Source organism: Camelus ferus, chromosome 3 (assembly GCF_009834535.1).
Source record: "Camelus ferus isolate YT-003-E chromosome 3, BCGSAC_Cfer_1.0, whole genome shotgun sequence".
NCBI lineage: Eukaryota > Metazoa > Chordata > Mammalia > Artiodactyla > Camelidae > Camelus > Camelus ferus.
Window position 1 is genome coordinate 111,228,185 of NC_045698.1, and position 16,708 is coordinate 111,244,892.

The 16,708-nt window shown below is 42.2% G+C and overlaps 1 protein-coding gene and 1 long non-coding RNA gene across 4 annotated transcripts in view; one reads left to right on the plus strand and one right to left on the minus strand.

The window, feature by feature from the left end:
- The window catches only part of LOC116662794, a 73,079-nt gene that overhangs the window by 11,520 nt on the left and 44,851 nt on the right, over positions 1-16,708 (minus strand). Inside the window, exon 4 of one of the 2 annotated variants that reach the window (XR_004318846.1) lies at positions 2,388-2,514. This is a non-coding gene — a long non-coding RNA (uncharacterized LOC116662794). Of the gene's footprint in view, positions 1-1,156; positions 2,515-16,708 lie in introns of those variants that run through there. The other variant, XR_004318845.1, reaches the window with a different exon arrangement.
- ITK (IL2 inducible T cell kinase) overlaps positions 1-16,708 on the plus strand; it is a 57,944-nt gene that overhangs the window by 3,379 nt on the left and 37,857 nt on the right. The window lies entirely within an intron of this gene.

Genomic DNA, 16,708 nt, shown 5'->3' on the forward strand with positions numbered 1-16,708 from the left:
CCAGTACACCCTGGGCAGGCTTAAATAAAAATGATGTCTGCAGGGGTAGTTACCGACTGAACACTGTGCTTAGTTGCACATGACTGATATAAGACCCTTTTTAGGGGTAAAAGAAAGAAATGGGGGGTAGGGAGGCTCGGGCACTCTGAGTAAGCAAAGGATGGAAAAGGCAGCATAGGTGGGAGCAGGGCCACAGGTGGCTGAGGCCAGTATGGTCAGCTGGAGTCAGATTCCAACACTCCTTTCTATCACTTTCTGGATGTGGGATCTCAGGCAAGACACTCAATCTCTTTAAGCCTCTATTTCCTATTTGCAAAGTAAGGATCCAAATACTGCCTACCTCAAGCAATGCTGAGCATTTCATGAGAAAAGTATGTTATGAGCTTGGTACTGATAGGACCATCTTATCTTCTGAAAGGCCCCTGGGAGAAGTGGAAAGGTTTAATGACTCTTTGCACCTTAGGAATCAAGTTCACTCTGCTCACATGGTGTGGGTGCTATTACCATTTACATGGGGCAGGAGGAACAGTCAAGGTCACCCTTGTGGTCAGTGTTGGGATAAGGGCCACCACTCTGCTTCCCCTTAGCCCACAGTCTGAGCTAGCAGCTAAAACATCTCTTACAGCATGTACGCTTCCTAAATTAAAGATGGTGGGTGGGGAGATGGTCCCCTTTCCTTGTTTTTGGCAGCATTATTGCATAGTGGTCAAAAACATAGCTTTTGGTGTCAGAAAGACCTGGGTCAAAGACCAGCTCCACCACTTAAGAGCCTGTGGCTTTGCATAGGCTGCTTAACCCTGTAGGACCCTCTGTGAAGGTGTTTACGTGTTTTAAAATGATCAAACATTCCTTCTTGATCTTGTTTCCTTTACTGAGATGGAGGCCACCATGATTCTAATAATAATAGTAACTAATATTTACTGAGTACTTACTATGTGCTAGTCACTGTGCAAAATGAATTATTTCCTCTAATCCTTACAACCACCCTGTGAGTTAGGAAGTACTCTCACCCTAATTTACAGAGCATGTAACTGAGACAACGAGGACTTAGATAACTCCCATATGTCTCCGGAGCCCACACAGCCTCCCTGATGAATGGTTCTGATGACTATTAACAGTTGCTGCCCACAGGCAACTGGGGTTCCACTGGGTTATCACAAAGGGTGCAATGCCTTCTTGCTCTAGAGTCCTCCATGTAAAGGGCAGTCCTGAAAATCAGCAACCCCTGTCACATGGGTCTTCTGCAAGGAAGTATGTTACGAGCCATATATTCCAGGACAAATCTTTGTCTTCATTCACTTCTGGGAGCCCCCATCTTGTGTCCAAAAAGAAATGGGGGCCTTGGCAAGCTTTGCTGCTCAAGTTCCTCTAGAATCTCCCCACTTCTCTCCATTTCCTAGAGTCCCCTTCCTCATGGAAGCTGCCAGCATCGCTACCACCTCCTGATGGTCCCCCTGCACCCACTCTACCCAGCACCCCTCAGAAGCCCATGTGAGCTTCTCACCCGGTGACTGTGATCACGGCCCAATGACCCTCATCAGAAGCGGGCATGTCCCTTCAGTGGTTCTCCCTTTACCCTGAGAGTGGACACCGGAATCCATCACATGGTCTCCCCATCTCAGTTCATGTTCCATTTTCTCCCATCTCACTGAGAAAGCTGAGACTTTCATCAACTTTAAGATCTCCATTTTAAATGTCACTTGCTTGGGGAAGCCTTCCTTGATCTCCCTACACTAGGTCACCACCTTTTCTTACACTCTGCCGCAACAGCACATACCCTTTCTTCAGAGTATAATTACCTATTTATTAATGTGATTAATATACTAACATTATTACCCCACTCCATCCTCCATTCAGTTATAGCCTTTACAAGGGCTGGTGCCCAGTTTGCTAAAGATGGCATCACCAGTGTCTACAACAGTGCCTGGTACATACTACTCATTCATTCTCTGTAGAAGAAAGAAAAGAAGGGAAAGTGGGAAGGAGGGAGGGAGGAAAGACATGAGGTACAGAAACAGATAGAGAGCTTAGAGTTACACAAATGGACCCTAACAGAACAAGGCTCAACGCCAAAAGAGCAGAGAACAAAGCAAGTGATGTAAGACTTCAAACAGGAGATTCCCGGGGGCAGGAGTAAGTAACTAAGACTCCGTGGAGGCAGCAGTTCATGGTGCAGCCTTGAAAGAGGAAGAGGAGGACCCAGGAGTTTGGAACGTTAAGATTTGGGTCAGAGAGGCACACGCAGAAACCAGCAGGTGCACTGCCCCCTCCCACCTGTTTTTAGGAGAAGCAAGCAACTCCGTTGTCTATTACCCTCCACCCTGTCTTACCCTCCCGTCCTTCCTTCACACAGATAAACCTTTTGTAGATAATATTCTCAAAGCTACCTGTGCATTTTTGCTTGAAACTTTCACCACAAGTTCTCTCCACTTCATTCCTATGGGACTGAGTTGCCTTCGAGCTGGGCTCCCGCCGACACTCAAGGCTCCGTATGATCTACTGTCTATGAAACACCTAAAATAAAATTTTAAAATGAGAAATTAAACATTACACCCTACTATAAAGCCCTTCATAACTGTTTATAGAGTATTTAAATTAGTTCTCAACCATGGCATACTAGACTCTTCATCCGGGGTCCCTCTTTGACTTTCTGATTCGTTTATTCTGTTTCCTTTATCTGCCATGCTTCTATCACACCTGCCTTCTTTCTGAACCTCGAACACTCCAAGCCACGCTCCCTCTAGGGCTCTGGTACAGGGGCAGGTCTAGGGTGAGGCACACTCAGTGGGGCACTCACTTTTAGGTCCTGGAAGGGCAGGGTCTTTGATATCAGCTGCTCCCCTTGTCAAGAACACCCAAGGGTTTTGCAAGGTCAGTTCTTTATTGCTTCCCATCTCTGCAAATCTTTTCCCAGGACCCTTCCTTCCTTCCTTCTCTCTCTTTCTCCCTTTCTCTCTTTCTTTCTTTTTCTTCCTTCCTTCCTTCTTTTCCTTCCTTCCTTCCCTTTCTTTCTTTCCTTCCTCTCTTCCTTCCTTTCTTATACCATGGAGACTTCAGCACATCAGTATCTGCACTTACTTATTGGGCTTGCTGATGTGTTTCTCTGTTTATTTTCTCTCTCAATATGCACTGGAAGGTCACTTCCATGCGTGACTCCCTGGCTTATCCCTGGGTTACCAACATCTAGAACAGGGCTGGGCACATTGTAGGTGGTCAATACATAGCTAGTGAATGAACGAAGGTCACATAACTGAAACTGAATTCAGAAGAGCCTCTGGCAGCTAAAAATGTGGGCCTTGTCTAGCCAGGCAAAGAAAAGCAAGAATCCAAAGCAAAGTACTTCACAATTCAGGCCACTCAAAGCCCCAAAGTGTGCAGTTTTGATGTCTGCCTCAATGGGGTTTCTTTGTAAACCAAGTTTTGCTTGTCTGATGTGGTGGTGATGTTTTATGCAGATAGCCGTTACATAGGGAATTCTTGTTTTAGAGGCAAATGCTCCCAGGTTAAAATTAGATTCAATGCCTACTGTTCAGGGACCCGTATATCCATTAATCAGTCTCTGCAATAAAAATAGGACTCAGGGCAATTATGAATGTGAGGGCTTAGCTCCTGGCTCAGACTGGAAGAAAGGTTTAACTGGAACGCACAAGGGCTCAGTCTCTCGAACCACGAGGCTCATGTAATACACGACGTGTGTTTCAAACTCAGAAATGGACCCCAGAGAAAATCAGTTTAAAGTGCTCCTCAAATTTTCAAGGGCCAAGTAGTAATCCTCACGCCCTCATTTTCTTAACTACGTAGTCATAAATTCTTCCCCTCATCAGTTTAGTCCCACTGACAGAAGTAGATCTTTCGGGACCTAATTTTCATCGAGAGGTTAGTCCAGGTTTGCCATCACAACACTCGGGGACCTCCTTGGAGTGATCCAGAGGAGAAAACACAAGTTCTGACATGGTTTTCTATACGTATAAAACTCAGCTCCTTGAAATTCAGCAAAAATTGCATTTTAATAGAATAAGAACCTGATCCAAACCCTTATGTTGCTAACTCCCACTAACCTGAAGTTATTTATAAGTAGGCTTCTCTTTGTATTTTTCCTCTTGTTTTGATAGTTAAAGATCAAAGAAATCACACCTGTTTATCTTAAAACATTCCAATATAGGGCTTTTCTCTCCAAAATGACATATATTTGTGTCAAATCTTTATTATAATTATGACTTTTAACTTAACACTATATCAAGGAAATGTTTCTATTTTGGTATCTATAAATCTATTCATTTGTTTAGCAGACACCTCCTAAGCACCTACTATGTGCTGGGTGCTGTGCCAGGAGTACAGTAGTAAGTGATGGAGACAAGGTGTCTGCCCTCATGCTGACACACTAATCGGGGAAACAGACCACAAACAAGTATATACATGCACAGAGCAGATACAGACCAGGGCAGGTTCTATGGAGAGACTAAGCAGTTGCTGGGGCTGAGTGGGAAGAGTGCTCAGAGAAGAAATTTATATCTAGGCTGAAGTTTGAAGGACGAGAAAGAGCTAGTGAAGTGAAGAAATGGAGAAGAGCATTCCAGGCAGAGGGAACTGCCAGTGCGAAGACTCGAGGTAGGATAAGCCTTGGCAGGTGTGAGCGACAGAGACTTGAACATACTGTAGAGCTCAAGAAAGGGTGCTCAGTAATCTCTTATAGCATCCCTCTTCTGGGCACACTTTGTCTAGCGTCATCCTGCTCCATGCTGTGGTGGAAAAGTGCCTGGTGTATCAACACCGTGGACCTCAGATTCACACTGAGCTCAGGCACCCTGAGGCAGCAAAGACTGAAAACAAGGTAGAACCAGGTTAAATCTGCTCCAGTTAATCTCAAGAGACACAGCAGCAAATATTCATATCCCCGTACTGTTAAAAAATTAATGAAACAATTACATAAATTGTTCTCCAAAACCCTTCTGTCTGAAGACATCCAATTACTGTCTCTGTGAGAATGATCTTTACTCTTATGCAGATACAAATTTCTTGTAGTTATAATCATAATACATGACAATTTTATATTTTTCCATTTATTCTTTTCCCATTATTCTTTTGTAGATACATTTCCATACATGGACCCCAAAGTAATCATTTTCTCAAACACATGATTTTTAAAAAAAATGATCGAGTGGTTCATTTCAGAGACATACTTATCTATTTTCTGTACTGAGCAAATCGATGAACTTACCTATCATGTACTGTTTGACATTCAGGTTGCTTTCAGGTGTAGTAAAAACACTGAAAAATAATAGTATATCTAATGTAGAACTGCCTTCTTCTTAAAATCAGCTCCTTAGGACAGAGTTGCGTGGGGTAAGTGTGTCATGAGGTAACACTTTCTGGTCTCTCTCATTTGTTGCTACAACATCTTTCCAAGAGATTGAAGCAATGTCTAGGGCCACCCAAAGTTACCAGAACCATTAGAGAAGATTATGTTTCTAAGAAACTAATAAAAACAAAAGAATCCCATTATTGTGATAATCTTCAAATATACTATTTTTATAGGTTTGGAATGTTATGGTGAGAGAGGAAAATATATAATATTTTATACATGAGTAAGATGATTTGACTTAAAGTCAGTCTTATACATATGTATATGAACCTACCACCTACATAGCAGGATTTAAAGGGTACCAAAGAGCTTCTTACTCTGCAAAATATTAGTCTCCCTAGATGATCGTCTTAGGGGGTCTGAAAGGGCCACATGACTGAGCTCTTTGGGTTGAATCATCGAGCATCTTTATCAAGAAGGAAATGAAATACAGGAATGTATCACATAAGCCATTTTTGACACTCTGTAAAGGTCAGCTCTAATTTTAGGTAGGATCTAAGGGACTTTTAAAGTCTCAGACAGACTGTAATTCTGTAATTCGAGAAAAGCGGGATGAGGTGAGGAAGCAACAACACAGCAGCACAACAGAAGGGGGACCTGGCATTAACTAGCCTGGGTCACCTTGCCAGCTTAATTCCTTGTCCCATCTGGGAAACTCACCAATGAAGCCTGGCACGGGGACCAGCAGAGATGCTCCTGCTAGCCCAGCGGGCTTCCCTGAACGACAGCCCGACAACAGCATCAACAACTTAACTGGCAACCACCATCACCAGGAGGGGACCAAACATGTTCCTATGGACTTTCTCATCTACCCTCACAGTTCTCTGAAGGAGAGAGAAGTCAAATTCTGTTTTAGAGAGGAAGTGATCGAGACACACAAAAGCCAAGCAATTTGCTCAAAGTCACAATAAAGGCCATAAGTGTAAAAGGAACACCTTGCCTTAGGATTAACGCACAGGATTCCCTGCACTCTGATCCCACACTGCTTCCTTGCCTGAAAGCAGCCAACAGAATCAATTCCCTATCAGTTCTTCCAATGATACTTTGTGCATATATATGTAAATACAAAGCAACATTCTTATTCCCCTCCTTTTTGTACAATGGTAGCATATTCTGCACACGTTTCCTAGCCTTTCTTTTGGTTGGTTAACAACATTTCTTGAAGATCAATCCACACTGAAAAGCAAGGAGCTTCTCTAGTCTTTTTTTTTTTTGGTTGCATATTTTGTTGTATGGATAAAAAAACTATCTTGATGGACATTAGTCTTTTTCCAGTTTTTTCATTATTACAAACAGTGCGGAATGAATAACCTTGTAGGTATCACTGCCCATCACTGGCAATGTCTGGAGAAATTTTTGGTTGTCATTATTGGGGAACCGAGTGCTACTGGTTTTGGTGGGTGGAGCCAGGGGAGCTAAGTACCCTACAGTGCACAGGACAAACTCACAACAAAGAATTAGCCAGCCCCAAATGTTAATAGTGCCAAGATTCAGAAGCCCTGGTCTATAGAAAACGTTTCTAGAGGTGGCACTGCTCTGTCAAAGTTTATTTACATCTGTTGTTTTGCTGAACACGACCAAATTATTCCCCCTAGAGGTTGTACTCGTCCACATTCCCCAGGGCCACATGTGAAATGCTTGTTTTCTCAAAACCTCACCAACACTATTATTGTATGTTTTGATCTTTGCAAGCCTGATAAGACTTAAAAAACGATGTCTCAGTAAAATTTATTTGCTCTTCTGCTATAGTGAGTGAGCATCTTTTCCTATGTTTAAGAGCAATTTACATTCATTTTGCACATTTTTCCATAATGTTGTTAGTATCTTCCATCTTCCTTAATCACTTGTAGGAGCTCTTTATCTATTAGCTAAACATTTTGTGAGACTAGTTTTTAAAATTATTTGGGGGGGGTTGTATTTTATTTAATTATTTTTAATGGAGGTGCTGGGGATTGAACCCAGGACCTTGAGCATGCTACGCATACAATCTACTACTGAGCTATACCCTCCCCACTCAGACTAGATTTAACTTACCTTTTCATCGTCAAATTGTTACCCATTTGCCAATCAATCTGGAAATCTTACTCAAATCATTTCTATTAAGAGTTTTGTCCTAGAGTCCACAAATATTACTTTCTTTTGGACACTTGATCTTACTGCTGTTCCCCCAGTCAACTGAGAAATAAATATTAATTGAACATCACCTCTGTGCAAGGAGTTATTTCCTGAAATTCCATGAAGCTGCTATATACATTTACATACTTTGGCTACTGACTCTCCAGTGCTTGACAGAGAGATACAAAAAAATACACTCTTTCAGACTCATTAAAAATCTGATACGCCCTGTTCTGCAAAGGAGGGCTATGAAAGAGCATTCCCAGACCAGAGACACTGAGAGATAAAAAGTCCAGAACACTTTGAAGATCTACTCCATACCTTGCTCTTAATTTCCGCATTAAGTCCTTTTCTCTCTGCCCACTGTTGTAAGCAAATTTAAACAAACGTGTTTTTTTTTAAGGTTAGGGTCAGTAATATCTTTATCTCAGATGAATCAGGCTTGGAAATGATTCCTGAATTATTGCTTCACTTCTAAGATAAGTACACCCACATATAAAAACACACAGAGTAGCTTTATTCGACATCTATGAAGAAAATAGCTATCACTCAATAAGAGCATGACGGAACATGGCATGAACTGGAACCTCCAGGGATACAGAAATGCAGGTGCAGGTGCTGCCTGGCTGCCGCTGACTGCTAATGGGGGCAGGAGGTTACCAGGGCCAAGGGCTGCATCACTTTGAACAGCCAGCATTTGATGAGTACCAGCTGGTCTTCTCCCGTAGTCATTTGCCAAAACTATATTATGGTGCTGTGCTTTTCAAAGTTTATGACTGCTTTAGAACACTGTTTTTACTTTTCTGCTTAGTACATGCTCACTGCAAAAACATCAAATATTATAGGAAATACAACTTACACTGCAGAAGTCGGCCATGTTGTCCACAAGGTAGAACCAGTGTAGTAGTGGTCCTTCTTGTGTTATTTCTTTGAGTCTTGCACACACGAATATATATTTTATTATCTCTTTTCCCAAAAATGAGATGATACTCCATCTATTTAATATATATTTTGTTATATGTTAATGTATCCTATGTAATAAATATATAATAAATATTTTTATATATTAAGTATATAATAAATATATATTCTATACTTTTTGTCCCTTCACATAGACCAAGTTTACTCTTTGTTGGTGGCTACAGATGGCCACAGACTGGTCACAAGATGGATAAACTATAACTAATTTAACCATTTGTCTGTTGGTGGATATTTAGGCTTTTTAGTGTAATAAATAACGCCACACGAACATCCTTTTTCCTACATCCTCGTATGTTTCAAACATGTTTCCATAGGATAAATTTTATAAGGAAAATGTGTTTACTTATTTTAGTTAACGGCTTTTAAATACAATAAAGGAAATACATGTTCATGGTGAAAGAGCGAAACTATAGAAAGAGACGAGGTGAAGAGAAAAGCTCTCTTTCTGCTTCCTACCCTCAAACCCCAGAACCACTCCCACAACTATCTTCTCTTTAACAGCTTCTTGTGAGAGAAAAACATTCAAAATTTTAATAGAGGATCCCAGATTGCCTTCTGGAAACTGTATGAGCGTAAAGTCCTTTTCCTTTTCATGTCATGTCCTTCCTTTCTCTCCTCTTTTTTTTTTTTTTTTGTGGGGGGGAGCAGTGAGGAGGTGGGCGGTGGGTAAAGTCCTTCCTTTTCCGCAGAGAGTCAGGGTGCTGCTACTGACAAGATGGCAGACTTCAAGGGAGGCTAGAGTGTTTTCCCTGCTCCACAACCAGCCTCATCGTAAACCACAGTGTGAAAAGCCGAGGTGAGGAAAGCCAGGCGGCTCTGGTTTAGCAATGACTAAAAGGTCTTGTGGAAAAAAGGAAAGGAAAGAAAAGAAGGCAGGTGTGGGATGGATCATAGTTTCCTGGCTTGAAGGTGGTCCAGGAGCCGCAAAATCTGCTACTTAGCTCCAGATCCTTCCTAACAAGTAGCTCAGGTCATTATAACCCTGAGTTGAAGCTGTCAGCATCCCCATTCCTCCCCAAGAACTAAACGATCAAGTTCAGTTAAGAAAACTGATCTCAGAGAACAGAGACAATTGGCCCAATACTACCCGTCCTCAGAGGGATTCAAACCACGACTTTTCCAAGTTCCCAATCTCTGCTTTTCTCCCCTGCAGCACGAGGGTTTCCTTCTCGTACAAGACAGAAAGCTGCATCAGGAGACTGTGGAGGGAACTCGCGGGTTACCTCCAGCACCTTTTACAGAAGGGATGCAACTAGAATCTGGGAAGCCCCTGGAAACCAATTTTAGAAGCGATACTCCACACTCTGTTAGCAGCGGGGAAAACAACCCCAAGTCAGTCATTGAAGTTTCATGTCACATGACATCAGTTTTAATTTCAATGGTATCACTGTGCCATGTCAGATGGGTGCAGCGGCTGTACCACACTCCAGAAGAGGCAATGAACAAAATATTCAAAATGCCTGGTTGAAGTCATCATCAGAAAGATTTCCTTATCTTAACGAAATTCTGATAAAGGCAGCATGTGTTTCCTTTTACAATGAGAGCCAGGGAAGTCTTAAACGCATTACTCCCCTTTGAAAAATACTGGTTCCCTTTGAAAAACACTCTTTCGGCTGATGCCTGAAATTCCATTATCAAAGCTCCCTCTTGGCTTAAGCCCCTAATATCCGTCCTAATCCAAACTCCTGTGAAACAAGCCGAGCCTTAAACTATCAGGGAGGTACATCTTGGGTGAATGACTATCTGCGGGAGGTTTTGCCAGGTGAGTGGGAGGGGGAGCAGAGAGCTAAGCCCTCCCATTTGCTAAAATGAGAGCAAATGGGACGCAGCTGGGAAGACCAAGAACTAGGTTTTGCCCTGATTTTACAAATAATTGTCAAAATAAACAAATGACTGCAGAAGGTCAAAATCACCAGTTAAATATTAATGTTGTCCTCCCAAATGGTGACTCCTGGTTACATATTTGCCCAGAAGAAAGCCCCCAAAGAAAACATGGACACATAAAGACAAGAGAGTGAGGTCTTGTTTCATGGGCAGCATTTGGAGGAGGAAAGGAAGTAACACTTGGGTGGTAGGTTTATCATTTGAATGGTTTTCTTTTGCTAGTAGGTTGATGTCATTCTTTTAAATCTTCTAAATCACTCCAATGATTCAGGGACTGCTATTATTTCCACTTGAAAAAAAAAAAAGAGGCAACTGAGAAGTTGAGGCACTTGCCTGAGGTTGCACAGCTGGTCAGGCAGGCGTGGGTCTGCCTAATGTGCAAGTTCCGTTTCTGTCCCACGCAGCCTCCCTGGAGACGAAAGCTGAAGTGTTGCTGTTATTTGGAAGGGTGGAGATGCCCTCTTTCACAGGTAACAGACACAAAACTTCTCACTGATGTAGCTGCTGGACTCGCCAAGCCACCAGGGAGCCAATGTCGTAGGAGCAAAGAGGAGTTATTATTCTGTGCTCCCGCTTTGAAATCCAACATAAGCACTGCACGATCAGATAAGGCAGGAAATATCTCGAATCACAGCTTGGGGAAATCAGTCACACAACTGATGGTTCAGTGTTAGGCTCAGGGAATAAAAGTCTCCTGCATAAAGTCATGGCAGGTGCAAAGCCATGAAGCACAGTCGTTAAACACTCAGGCTCTTGAGTCTTAGAATTGAGCTTGTATGTGGCTCTTCCACTTATAAAGGGACTTGGCCCCTCTGAGCCACAATTTTCTCACCTGTAAAATGGGGGAAGAATACTTTGTAGGACCATGATTAAAGGAGATGTCCTGTTGAGTACCTGATGTGTAGGAAGTGCTCCAAGATGGTTATCATCTTTTGTTTTTTCCTGCCTCCTTCTTTGAAAGTCACGATCTAAAATTTTACTTCATACAATACATTAACATGAAAAGAAAGGTGGTATCAAAGCCACTGGCACGAGCCGGCCTCTGTACAAATACGTGGGCATCAGCATCTTGTCGTGTCGTGTTGGACACGCAGCCAGCGTCTGAAGTGAAGCTCTGGAATGTGAGGACAACTTTGAACATGGCCAAGGAAAGAGGCAAGGCCAAGTGAAGTTATGTGACTTTCACCCAGAGCGGTGCAGACGGAATAACCAAGAAGGATGAGGGCTTATTTCATTCGGTGTCATTCTCTGTTGTCTTTGGTGTGGTTTCCTGGGAAGGTTTTGCGCTGGCATTTTTCAGAAATAGCACAGTTGTTTGGGATGATTACAGGCAATTACCATTTCCCAGAGATGCAACTGTATTTAGCTCGCTGACCGGCTGTCCCGTGCCTGGCTCTGGTCCTACGTGGTAAATGTTGTTCACCACGTAGCAGATCTTCTGGGGGCTGAGGAGAACAGGGCTCAGGACTTTGAAAAGACTGAGACAGCAGGACGGAGTGTGAGGGGGGAGCTCGAGCACTCATTTTGGGAATGAATGAGCTTCCCTGGTGGGATATGAAGTCCATTCCAGCAAAAGATCAAACTGGAGAGCAGGCTTACCTGACGGACTGTTAAAGCGCAAATGTCTCTTATAATCCCTGTTTGAGCTCAGTGAATATTAAGAAGTCAAAAGAGATCATCTGTGTTTAGAGACATCTTTCTTGGAAATCCTGAACCACGTTGCCCAATAAGGTGGCCACCAGTCATGTGTGGTGACTGAGAACTTGCAGTGTGGAAAGTCCAAATTGAGATGGCCTGTAAACTACATGATGTCAAAGACTTATTACTTAAAAGTAATCTATCTCAATGTTTTATGTTGATTACATGTGGAAAGGATTGTATTTTAGATATATTGGGCTAAACAAAATGCTGTATTCTTTTTTTGTGTGTGTGATTTATCTCATGTTTACTTTAGAACCAAATAGGATATTGAGTTTATTATACCACCATATTACACTGCCATAGGGGACACATTAAGTCAAAGTTGATGGAACCCTAGAAATACACTTTTGAGATTTATAATACACCCTGATTTATCAATTTTTTACATGATCAGTTACTAAATAGCATTTTATGAATGATGTCACTCTCCCAATAGAGCTGTATCACTGTCTAGGACATAGATATAGTCACATACGTAGAAAATGATGTATAAAGTTACTCATTGCATAATGCTCTTAATAAGATCAGACAAAAACCTAAATGTCTAAAAAGAGAGGACTGATGAAATGATACATTAATATGATGGAATATTATGCAGCCATGAAAAAAGTGTGAGGAAACATTATACATAATGACTACAGAACTTCTAAGATAAATGAAAAAAATAAGGTACATAAACTGTGCATAATATGTAACATTTATAAAAAAAAGAGAAATAAAATATATATACATACTTATTTGCTTGTATATACATACATTTTGGGGGTAAAATTTTACAGGAAACTGTTAGCACTGGTTGTTTCCTAGGCAAGGAACTGGGTGGCTGAGGGACAGGACTGGAAGGAAGGCTTTTCACTGTGTATTCTTTCTTTACCTTTTGAATTTTGAACCATGTGAACGTATTGCCTAACCCAAAAGAAAACACAGCATTAGGACTGGCAAGAAAGTAGTTTGCGATGAAACGGGATCACGTTCTTAATGGAAAACATTTATAAAAAGTAGGCGCCACTCTAAGGATAAATACCCACAGGTAGAATGCTGGAACTATAAGGGACCTTCCTTAAAAGCTCCATCTATCCCCAACTTCTCACTTTACCTGTGAGATCTGTAAACCGAGGCCTTCAAAATTTAGTGACTTTGTGTAAGCTCGCATGGCAGAAGAGTTAAGATTGGAAATCAGAAATTCCAACATCCATCCTAGGACTCTTCTTTATCATTTTGTCTTCTCATTTTGTGTGGGCAAAACAGAGCCAAGTGAGTTTAGGCTACACAGTCGGTTGTCATGTTCTGTCTAAATTTTGGAGTCTAAATTAACGAAATAACCTCAAACCCTTGGACTACTCACATCTTGCGTGGTCACTATATGGCTATACTTATAAATAGGCTGTGCACATCTCTATCACTGCACATATTGCAGTATGATAAATGTGCTTTTTTCCTACCCTTCGAACTCAACCGAATTCATTGAGGGCAAGAACTAAAATGTCTTAAGTTTTTTTTTTTAAAATATGTGAATGTTTAGCACAAGTGTACTGCAAAAAATATTAATAGAGGTCCACATTTCTGGGAATTTCTGGGAATTTAAAAGTGTTACAAGGTACACAGACCATTATGTAACACCTTACACATCAGTGGCCAAGGACGGCATTCCATAATCAAACATATTAATATTTTGTCAGCAAAACATATGGTATAAATAAATACGATACATGACTGCTCATTAGTTCAGGTCTGCAAAATGCATTTTGTCTCCAAGCTTAAAAAGCTTTTGGTTTTCAAAGTCTTCTGAATGTTGGAATTAGATAAAAAATTATAGACTGTACTCACAAAGGTGCTGTAGAAAATATGGTTAGTCACTTCTGCTCTCATCTTTTTGATGAAACCAATACAAGCAATCATAGCAAGCAGCTTTTATACCCCATGTTTGTGCAGACCTGTTCTGTCATTAAGGAATCCAATCTAGCATAGAGGGGCAAAAGCTGACGTGGGAAGAGGAGAAAAAAAATCCTAATTGAACAACACTGTACTCCCATTGTAGCTGCTCAGTAGTTATTACTTTAATTTTTTTAAAAAGGTTTCATTTGATTAGATCATGTTAGTTTTCAACTGAAAACAGGTAAATTAAACTCCTGTCCCACATTGCCAGCAAAGGTATGCAGGCAATAAGCTTGAATCCTACTAAAAGGTAATTGCACTTTTGGAGGGACCAGTGTTCACAGAAAGAGACATTCTAAATACATTGGTGAGGAATATGCAGAAATGTACACAATTTTCTCAACTTAGGACCATTACTCTAATATAAAAGAAAGGGGGACTTTTCTAGTCAACCTTTCCTGATTGATTGCTCTGTATTAGTACCCTTCTTATAAAGTTTTATACGCCTTTTTCTACTTTTTATAAGGGGAAAAGCTCTGGAATCAAAACACAGTACACACTAAAATCTACTTTTCTTTCCACATCCGAAGCCCCACCTCCATTTTGTTTGTTAACTTTCACATAGTATTTTCCTAGCAAAAAAATCAAATTTGCACTAAAAGACTATACATTAACTTTGCAGGCAACGATGTTTGATATGATTCAGTTTGGCGATATTGATTTTTCTATCTTAAAATTTTAGCTACATTTTAACAGAATCAGTTATTCTGTTCAACGTATGAGGTTAACATTCAGCAAATGTTTATTACAAAAAAGTGTATTCCATTCCAAAAATGGAAAACAGCAATGGCGAAAAAGAAAAACCTTCTAAGTTTGGGCTACTATTTGGGGACAAAATACTGCCTTCTCATATTTTCATCATAATTCATTAAAATAAGAAAAAGAAAACCTAACTAGCTAGATCTCACAACAAATACACCAGCAAATTAGTAATCTAGCACAACAACAACAAAGGTAAACAAAAACTAACCAGCCTATCTTTCAGTTGGGCGAAAAAACAAAACAACAAACTCCTTGCTGGATTTCTTGGCCATTTGCATACAGAAGTACCGAAAACTAAAATCTTTTTCAGTGAAGAATTTCTCGGTACACGGGACTTACTTCCTCTCTACCACCTTAACAAAATTATCAGCATTATTCCAGAATATAATTATTTAGTTGGAAACCACCAAAAAAACAAAAAAACCCTCAATCCAAAATGCCAGTGGTGGTTATTCTGTAAAGAAACAGAAACAACTGTTATTCTAAGACACAGAACCCATCGAGCGAAGGAAGGACTTCTGGAATACGCTGCCCCCAAGATTTAAAACGGAGACTCAGAAATAGCATCCGCGGCCACGAAGTCCCCTAAACCACGTGGCCTTCCTACGAAAGCAGAGCCTTAAACTTACAAACCACAGGAGAATTCCCCTCGGCTGCTGACTAGTAAGAATGGGTCCTGGAGAGCGAAGTCCCTGCGCTTTGGCTGCTGCCCTTACCGTTAGACGATGTGGGAGGGAGGGAAGACGGAGAAACACCCAGAATCCTGGTGGGAAGGCCCCTGGCCTCGCAGCTGCGGTGCAGGGAGACGGCGAGGAGCAGCTCCGCGTGCGGTGACCCTCTGTGAACACGCTCTGCGGCGGCGCGGCTCTCTCCGAGGCTTCGGGAGAGCGGGCTTTGCGGGCCTTGCGCGTCCGGCTGTCGCGGAGAGCGCGGCCCCACAGGGAGGCGCCGGCCAAGAGCTTCCCTTGCACCCCGGCCGGCTGGGGAGCCCGTCCCTCATCGCACGCACGCACGCACGCACGCCCCCCCGGGCCAAATCACTCGGGGGCGCGTCGCCTTCCGACCTGGGATCGCTCCACCAGGGCGCAGCACGAAGCGCGCAGGACGGCGTGCGCGGCCATTCTCTTTCCACAGCGTAATCCCTCCGCGCACTAATTTTATTCACGCCCCACCCCCCTGGACGCTGGCGTCACTTCCGCCACTGGAGCGCTTTCCAGCAGCTTCCAGAAACGTCGCCTCCCCAAACCCAGCCACTCACAGATCCAAAATGCTGTATTTAACATTTCTTTTTGCTGTTTTTCGTGTGGCTACTAGAAATTTTTAAATTAGCAGACAGTTCACATTTGTTTCTTTTGGGCAAGGGCTGCTTTAGAACTTCACATAGGATTTGGACCCCTATTCACAACTCTGGATACTATTTACGTCCACTTTATGCCCTGATAATGTTGATCCTAGGCTACTAACAACTGATGCTCACCCAGAATGTTCCTACCCCAGGGCCTTTGCTCTTGCTGTCTATTCTACCTAGGGGCTCCCTCTCCCTTCTCATCTCTGGTTCCTCTTTCAACTTTCGGATCTCTTCTCAGATGCCCTCTCTCCAGTGAGGTCTGCCCTGACCACCAGCTGATCACGTCAACCTGTTTTCATCTCCTTATAGCATCTGTTTATATTGTCTGCCTTCCCACGAGAAAGTCTACTGTGTTCGCCTCTCTATTTCCTGCACGCAGCACCTAGCTCACAGCTGGTCCTCAATAAATATTTCTGCAGGGCTAAATGCATTAGCCTTAAATCTGATGGAGATTACTTAAACCGTGTTCCAGCTTGGTGCCCTTCTTTCATAGCATCCTAACTGGGTGCCCTGTTGTGGACCAGCTACCGTGCTAGGCCTGGGGGAGATCGTAATAGATGTCCTGGTCTCAACTCTCAGGAATGCAGGACTTAGTGGGTCCCAGGGACAGAAATGTCTGC